Below are 8,779 nucleotides of genomic sequence, written 5' to 3' on the forward strand. Positions count from 1 at the left end.
AATATTTAAAATTTTTTGTTATTTGAATTATATTTATTTAAAGCTATTACATATTATTAAATATTTGAAAAGCATTTAAATTGATAATCTGAAAAAACATAATTTAAATTGTTAGTACATAATTTCATGATATATTTTGTAAAAATATAATTTTTTTTGTGTTTTTAATAAATATTTTAAAGTTATTATATAATTTTGTTAGAATATTTAAATAATTCTTAATTTTTTTAATCCAAACTTACCTTAGATAGATATAGATAAAAAGTAGGGAGAGGATAAATAGGTATTAGAGATAATTTAGAAGAGAAACTCTCTACTAAATTAGAGAGAATTGTGGAGATAAATAGGAATTAGAGATAATTTAGAAGATAAATAAGAATTAGAGATAATTATAAGAAAGTGGAGGAGGTAGTTTAGGATAAATTTTAGGAGAATAGATTATTTAGGTTATTGGGAAAGTGCATTTCATTGGTTGTTTAAAAAATGACATAGAATAAAAAACAAAAAATGAGAAAATTTCTTGACCGTTTTGTTTTAATATATATATATATATAGAGAGAGAGAGAGAGAGAGAGAGAGAGAGAGAGTTTTTTACATTTCACACTTAATTTTTGTTTCTCTATAGTATCATTTGACTCAAACCACTAACCCACTATCTAAAAATAAAAATTGTTTGATTTCTAAGTTGACATTAAATTTTGTATTACATTTCCTTCATTGATAAAATTATTTCTTATGTATAACACTTATTTTTGTTTAATATAATAAATGCACAATATTAGAGATGTACCCAATATTTTATTTTTTATAAATATAACATTAGATATATGCCCAAAATTTTTTATTTTTGTGTTTCTTTGTATTTTCTATTATTAAAAATTTTATTATTTGACTATGATAACTTTTAATTTCTAGGTAGATTTTGAATTTGACATTCCATTTTTATAATTAATAAAAATACTTCTTACATTGCATAGTTATATTATTTTGATTTTTTATTATTTAATTATGGTATTATTTATTAATCCATTTGACCACAAATGGTTGAATTTCTTGTCCACCACTAGGAGGGAAGAAAATGGTTTTGTTTTTAAATTTCTTTTCAAAATATTTATTTTTATACTATTAAAATTAATATTATGGATTTAATTACAAGAATTTAATGATGAGAAAAAATTATCTTAAATATAGAATTTAATGAGAGGGAATAGGAAAAATACTTTTATTTCCAATTGGTTTTAAATTTTACATTCCATTTCCATCATTAATAAAAAGATTTTTTATTTATCATACTTATTATTGTTTAATATATATGTTAAAAATGTTCTCAACTTTTTTAATTTTATTTATTTTTTATCTATTTTTTAATTTTATTATTTAGTCATGACAATATGGATTAACCCATTTGACCCAAAATGAGTTAATTTCTTACCACCACTTAGATGAAAATACTATTTTTTGCTAGGTAGATTTTAAAAGTATAAGCTTTTATGTTATTAAAATTATTAATTATAGATTTAATTAACAGAACTTAATGATGAAACAAAAATGATTTAAATATATGATTAAATGAACATGAATGCAAGTTAATAACTTAAATGTTGGATTTAATGAGAGAGAATTGAATGAATTAAATATCTTTAAATTACATCTTTTCAACTCATTTAATATCAAGAACCAATTACCCTATTTGCCCTTATTTTTTTATCAATAAATTTAAATATATAGGGGTAAATTTTGTCCTTAAAAAAATCCAAAAATATTCTTGAGGCGATTCGTGTTTTTTAATTCTTTTTTATATAGAGCACTCTCCTAATCCAATTAGAAACTGATCCAAATCAAATTTGGATAAGGAGTTTATCTTTAATTAATAAGCGTTATGTTCTTAAGATAATGGGTGTTCCATACACATTTTCAACCCAAGTCAATTGTTATGTGATTACTTAACTAATCATATTAGTAATGGGTCTTAGGCACATTTTCTCTAATGATTCATGTCCCAAGGTGTTGTATGGATACTTTGAGCCTAAATGTTGTATGGTGTGGGACCCACAAAGGTCTCACATAAGTCCATAAGGGTTTGGCCCTTCCTTTGTAAGAGGTTAGGCCAAACTCACTACTCAAGGCAATTAATCCCTAACCCAATCAACTTAGGCTTAGTTTGGGCCCAACATTTACACCTAAATGATCTTTAGATTCATCCACCCTATGGAGACCCAAGGATAATGGACTTATATAAGATAAAACTATTAAGTAATTAGCCCTGTAATGGTTTCTTACACCTAACATCTCGGCTCATAATCATCAGAATATTACTCACAGAATGACCTCTTCCATGACTACAAAATGCAGTGTCACACTCTATGCTCGAATGGATTTCAAGATTAGAAACTTTTGCAAACCTTTTTTCATAAAATAATAATATAACATATAATTATCTTTTACAAATTAGAATTCAAATACGATTGAAATCCATTATTGGCAATTTAGGTTTCTACTAGAGAAAGTGTAAAGCTTGATATTCACTTTGCTTGACAAAGGGGTTAATCATATCACTACAATCACAAATAATGTCCCAAACTGTTTCAACATGCTTAGGTATTTGACCCTTGATGGATCTCACTAGTTTGTACATCAAAAGTAGTACAGTCTAATACCTAGTGCAGTATTATAACTAAGTTGGGGTTAAGTGCAATTTTCTAGTTTTGCCAATCTATCTCCAAGGTTTAGGGCATACTTAGTGCAGTATTATAAACACTGACTAGTTGTCCTTGGGGTCTAACCCTAGCAGTTGAGACAAGCTATTTCACTAGTTCAACAGCACACCAGTGTCAGATTTGTTAGGATAAACTTTCAAAGTCTATCTAATGGCTAATAACATTCTAAATTAACATGAGTCTCATAAGTGTTTGGTTTAAGGAATAATTCATAGAAAATATATCAATAAGAACACGAAACAATATTGTACTTTATTCATTTACTGATAATTGTCTATGTACATCAATCTAATTGGAGCTAAGGGCATATACTGTTTAACAGCTCCCACTTGCACTTAGGTCAAATCAGGTAGTTTTATACTATCCACTTGTCCTTCAAACACTTTCTTTGTCGATGGCATAGTTAGTGGATCTACCACATTTTTCATAGATGCTAGTTTCTAAATCCATATATTTTCTCTACTAATAATCTCCCATAGAATGTGATACGTTCTCTCGATGTGCTTTGACTTCGAGTAGGCTCTTAGCTTCTTAGCTTGAGAAATGACTACAGCGTTGTCACACAACGATGGAATGGGTGATGTATTGGATGGTACAACTTATAATTCCTGAATTAAATTTTTCATCCATATTGTTTCCTTGGTAGCCTCACTTACAGCAATGTATTCAACCTCAGTCATGAAATCTGTTGTGAACCCTTGTTTGTTACTTATCCATAAAGATGTATCCCGATGTAGACTTTCTACCATCTGGATCAGATTGGAAGTCGGCATCTATATAATCAATCATTTGTAGTGACTTACCATTGAAGACAAGACAATAATTTTTGATCATTCATAGTATTTTAGTATGATGTTCACAGTTGTCTAGTGTTCTTGTCCTAGGTTGAATTAATATCTCCTCATAGCACTAACGACCTAAGCAATTTCAGGTTGAGTGCACAACATAGCATGCATGGTGCTTCTTACAACAAAGGCATAGAGAACTTTTCTCATTTCTCATGTCCTCTATCTCCTTAAGCATCTTATGTGACATTCTTTTGGAGAGAGTGACTCAATGTCTAAAAGGAATGAATCTTTTCTTAGAGCATATTGAATATTATGACAATATTGTCAATGTAAGTAGATTAGGACAATCCAATTAACTTCTTTGATATATCTCTGTAGACTTGAAGCCCCCAATATGTAAGAAGCTTCTTTAAGATCTTTTATGAAAAATTGTTGCGACAGTCATACTTTCACCATTGTTAACATTCCTACATCATTCCCAATTAGCATAATGACATCTACATATAGGATCAAGAACGCAACATTGTCTTCCACTGTCTTTCTATAAATACAGGGTTCATCCAAATTTTGCTCAAAATCAAATTATTTGACTATTGAGTCAAAATGGATCTTCTAACTTCTAGAAGCTTGCTTTAATCTGTATATGGATCTATTGAGCTTACACACCATGTGTTCTTAACCATTGGCAACAAAGCCATATGGTTGTTGCATGTAGATATCTTCAGTAAGATCTTCATTTAGGAATACAATTTTGACATCCATTTGTCAGATTTCATAAATGTAGTGTGCAAATAGTATCTTGATGGATTTAAGCATGGTTATGGATAAGAATGTTTCTTCATAATTGACTCACTCTTTCTAAATTTAACCTTTCGCCATGAGTCGAGCTTTATAGGTCTCAACATTTCCATTAGGGCCCTTATTCCTCTTATAGATTCACTTGCAACTGATTACTTTTATCCCAAGGGTAAGTTTATAAGTGTCCAAACTATGTTGGTAATCATTGAATTCACCTTGGCTTTCATGGCATCTATCCACTTCAAGGAATCAATGTTTAGCATAGTTTCCATATAAGTCAAGGGATCTTCCTCAAAGTCTATGGCTTGTATCAAGTAATTTTCTTGACCATAGCCGAAACATATAGGGAGCTTAGATAATTGAGTAGATCTTCTAAGTTGGGTATCAATATCTGGAACTTGCAAATTATCTCCCATTACCTCAAAGTCCTCCTCATCAAGAATAACTTCCTGATGATGATTGTTTATGATATAGTCCTCCACACTTGTCTTTTTTACATGTGTTGGACAATCTCATACTTAAAGTGTCTAATACTTGGTTTCTTACTAGTCTATAACTCATATATAATCTTATAAATTGATTTAATTGAAACCCAATTCAGCACATAAATCGCAATCTCTAATGCGTGTCCTTAAAAGGATACATATAACTCTAAGTGGACAAGGAATGATTAGACTATATCTAATAAAGTTTAATTTCTTCTCTCTAATATGCCATTTAATTGTGGTGTAACAGGAGGGGACAACTATGATATAATCTCATTGTTCTTTAGGTAGTCCCTAAATTCGATGGAAACACATCCACCTCCTCAATCTGATTGAAGGGTTTTGATTTGTCTCCCCAATTTTTTCTCGACTTCATTTTGAATTCTTTGAATTTTTTAAAGGATTCAGACTTATGTCTCATTAGGTACATACAACCATACCGAGAATAATCATCGGCAAAAGTTATAAAGTAAGAATGTTGATTGTGTGTTCTAACATTCAGGGGACCACACACGTCCATATGTATAAGGTCAAGTGTGCTTGTACATCTTTCAAGCTTACCTATAAATGGCCTCTTTATTATCTTGCCTTGAAGGCAAGGTTCACAACTTGGTAGATCTTTTTATTATGAGAAAATCTAGAGAATCATCATTCACCAATCTTGTGATTCGTTATATGCTTAATAGTTTCTCGTGTTCTTTTCGTGGAGATGTGTTCCAAGGTTGTTTCAGTCACATTCGTTTCTAGAGAATGGTGGAGTACATAAAGACTATTCTCGAGTTCTCCATAAGCAAGGAATTTGTTATTCAACTTAACTGTAATCTTATTACTGAATAAAATAAAATAACCATCCTTACATAATTTAGACATTAAAATCAAATTTATGACGACTTCAGTATTTTCTTTTTTTTTTGCTACATAACATGTTCAAATAAGGGCTTGTTTTATTTATGAGAATAGGGTTTTGGAATTGAAATCGGAATGGGCCATTTCTGATTTCAACTATTTGGTTAAGCAAAATTGGAATCTCATTCCCATTCCTAGTGGAATGACATTCCTCCATTTTGAGGGAATAGCCATTCCCTCCCCCTCCCTTGGGAATGAAATCCCGTTCCGGCTGATTCTAGTTCCCATTCCAATTCCTATCCAAACCAAACAGACTATGGGAATAGACCATTTCAATTCCAATTCTAAAGCATTTTGATTTCGATTTTGATTTTGATTCCAATTCAAACTACGAACCAAAAGGACCCTAAATAAATGAAATGCTTTGACATTGTTGTGACGTTCATTAATATGGCCTCTTGTATATGGGCTCGAATATGATACTGGAAAGACATGATATTTGAAAATTTTGTAACCAATTAACCACTATCATAAACATGTTAATCAATCAGATGGTATTTATCATAATTCATGAGAGGATTTTAATTGGTCAAAACTCTTCAATACCATGCCTTTTTGGTATCATAGATTTCCCTAGGTATATATTTTTGTGCAAAAAACACCGGTGACTCCAAGTCTAGTGTGTTAACCACTATGTAGAGAAAAGCAAAGAAACTTTTTCTTTGCAAAAACCACCTGTGGAATGTTGCATAGAGAAAGCCGGCCTTTGGTATTTTTTTGACTCCAACTCCGATGTAATATAGGTTGTGCAAAGAACAAAGGTTAGGGTTCAAAACTAAAGAAAGGTAGGTAAGAGACAAGAGGAGAACAGGAATGACAAATAGGGTGGGGCAGAAATGGGGAGCCAATCCCCATCCCTGTTCCCCTCCCTGCCAACGGGGACAAAGTTACCCCCATCCTTGTATCTACAGGGATCATGGGGATTCTTATCCCACATGATTTTTTATGATGTCAAAATTATTTTATTTACAGTCCTATTAAAATAAAATAGTTATATTTTAGAATCCTATTAAAATAGATCTCAATATATTCAAACATATTGAGCCATATTTTTAAAAATATTAACATATATAAACCATGATCCCCATGGGGCAGGAATCAAAGGCCCAATGGAGTACTCTAAACGGGATGAAAATTTTTCCATCTCCATCCCCACCCCATCTGAGGCAGGTCTCTATGGGGACCAAAGAAACAGAAAAAATTGACATCCCTAAAAGAGGAGAGGGAAGATATTCTTTTTTGATTTTGAGGTGAGACTAATATTTTTTTTGGGGGGGCTATGTTTGGTTTGAAGGAAATGGTAGGGAAAGGAAATGAAATCTTTACAAACCTTATATAGATTTCCTTACCTTTTCTTTCTTTTCCCTATTTTTTCTTTACCAAACACAACCTTGGGTTTTGAAGGGGTTGAGATCAGAAAACTAAGGGATGGACAGCCTAAGGTCCCGTTGGCCGTTAGTGACTTGCACATAGAAAAGATACGTGTCACACTCTTATAATGCGAAAAATGTGTTTGCAGAGATTTTAATTGGAGAAGATCCGGATTCCCAAAAAATTGGTCAGAGTTGCAAAGTAGGAAAAATACGAGCAGATTAGAAAATTATTATTTGTTAGATGGTCAGAAGTCATTTGATCAAGTTGATGTTTTGTCATAATCTACAACGTCCCTCTCGCTCTGCAATTGAGATAGAGAAGAAAATATTTTGAATCTCTTTCTATTATAAACTAGTTACTAGGATTATATAATATTTGTTCTGGTAAGAAGATGCATAGTTTAAATAAACTGGACAATAAGTAAAATTCGTCTATCTGAACTATGCAATTAATGCAGCCATGTTGGAGATCTTGGAGACAAAGCAAAAAGTAATCTATTTATGAAGAGTGTATCCTTGTTTTATTGATTCCCCCAATATGATCTTATCTCCAAGTTAGTTGATTCATCCTATTTGATTATTTTTCTCAATAAAATACTGAATTTTTTCCCTAACTTAGGGGTGTTGTACAACATGAATGATTTTGTTTTCAAAATTCCCACTTGAGTGTTAAAAAATAGCACTTTTTTTTGAACGGTAAATGGGTTGGATATGGAACCATTTCAGCATGGTAATTAAGTTTTAGCACATTTGGGTATGAAACCGGTTCTAATTGGCCCACTATGAGTTCGACTTCTAAGTCCGGATCCAATGGAGGATGCCAGGATGGTGTTTGTGCTTTTCTTTTTAAGCTATAAAAGGAGTTTAATTTGTTCGCAGTGCAATTTTGTTTGCATCGGTTCAAATAAAACGAGTATATATATCATTTGCAATACATATTAAGTAAAATGAAAGGGTTCAAATATGATACCAAAAAAACACATGATACCTGAAAAACTTATAACCAATTAAGTGGATTTTCATGTCAAAGTCTTTCTGCCACATGTTGGATAGACAGAAGCTTAGGACCATAGTAGACAGGTCCCAAAAAATGGGCCTGCAGTGGCCACATTTCCACTTATGAATCCTGTGTCCCAAATCAACAAATCAGAACCTAATCCATTTAAAGCCCAATATAGTAATGGGTTCAACCAGGTTCTCCTTTTGAGAATTTATGTCAATGACTCAATATTAATTTGGTCCAACTTTTAATAGATTTTGGATCCGAATCGTCTCTGTTCCTAATCTGGTCTACATTGGGTCAGAGGGCAAGGACTAAGTACTATAACACACATCGTGAAGGGTGGGACCACAATCTAATTGGTTGTTAAATAATTTAATAGAAGTAGATCCCGTTAACAAGATCATCTTCTCCGTTGACTTCTCCGCAAGAGACCTTGTTAATCACATGCTCTGAATCACCTATCACAAGGAGCTGATCTTACAACTGGACTAATAAAATAACATATCCCACCCACTTGCACATGCAACTAGGTTCAAGTTATCTAGAATTAGACGGCCCACTTGGATTTCTTTACAAAAGTTGTAGCTGATTAGAGGAGTCTAGACCTCCTGCACACAACCCAGTCTACCTATATAACATGGCAGCCAAATGTGGGGAACATCTCATTCATAGTATATATTATTATCTACGGGAAAATATTATCAATGCA

Source organism: Nelumbo nucifera, chromosome 2, assembly GCF_055504915.1.
Source record: "Nelumbo nucifera cultivar China Antique chromosome 2, China Antique-T2T, whole genome shotgun sequence".
NCBI lineage: Eukaryota > Viridiplantae > Streptophyta > Magnoliopsida > Proteales > Nelumbonaceae > Nelumbo > Nelumbo nucifera.